Consider the following 1287-nt stretch of genomic DNA (forward strand, 5'->3'; position numbering starts at 1 on the left):
TTATTTTATTTATTTTTAACCTTTTCTGAGCAATCACGATTGCTTATTGTTCTCACTTGACAGTTTTGAATTCCTATGATTTTATTTTCCCCCCGCCTCCCTCTGAAGCATCACCGTCGGCCGGCCGCCGCTTCACGATGTTGCTCCTCTAGCGCAAACCGTCTCCAGGTTGCGTCCATATCCTACACGAAAACATACACCTATACACACACACATGCGCACACACATATACGCACACACACCTACACGCACACTAACAAACACATACACACACCTACACATAAACACAACTACCCACACATAAACACAACTATCCACACATAAACATACCCCCCCCCCACACACACAAACACACAACTTCTCACACACATGCCTACACACACATACTCCCACACACAAACAAACATACCCTCTCACACATACACACACTCAAACACGCACGCCTACATACACACACACACACTCGTGATTGCGAAAACATAATTTGAATTCAAGATGTCAAAGTTCAAATTTTTTTTTTTTTTTTTTCGCGATATTTTTAAGTTGCATTAAGCCTTTTTTCACGTTTTTTTTTTTTTTTTTCCCTTCTTTTTCTGACTACTGGGAAAGTAGACTAAAAAGAGAGCAAAAAAAAAAAAAAAAAATGACTGCGTTATGCACCACTTGTTTATGGGAAGCGGTTAGTCACATACGCTTAATTCATTTAAGCGACGTGTTTGATTCAAATATCCGGAAGAATTTCAATTTTAAAACGAAATTTCTTTCTCTTTTTGCGGATTTGATTCATAAAAGTGGCTGATTCAATTAACCACTGCTTCAATTACCAGCGCTCACTGTATTTATGTTTCTATTTTATGCCAATTTAATACAGAAAATGTTTATCTCTTTTGCGTCTTTTGTGAATTATAAGTACATTTAAATTTATCATCCTAAATTTACTTATATTAGGTACAATTACTAATTTTAAAATAAATAAAAAATAATATTAATTATTCCTAAAGCATAATCAAACTAATACATAGTAAATGGCTATTTTCGTTTCAGTTGATTTGCAATTCTGCATGTGGTAACAATTTTATTTCCAGATGTATAGGTTTGACAACTGATAATTTTGGTAAACTGCTGCGTAATATGTAAATAAACTTTGCAAATACATAATAGCCCTGTCAATGAAGGTAAAAAAAATAGGCTTTGTCACAACTAATTTAGGGAAAGCTGAATTTTTGCAGGATGTTAGCAAATAAAGTATACACTAAAAAAATACAAAGTCCCGACCCCTACCCCTCT

The sequence above is a fragment of the Uloborus diversus genome, chromosome 2 (assembly GCF_026930045.1).
Source record: "Uloborus diversus isolate 005 chromosome 2, Udiv.v.3.1, whole genome shotgun sequence".
In the NCBI taxonomy this organism is placed as follows: domain Eukaryota; kingdom Metazoa; phylum Arthropoda; class Arachnida; order Araneae; family Uloboridae; genus Uloborus; species Uloborus diversus.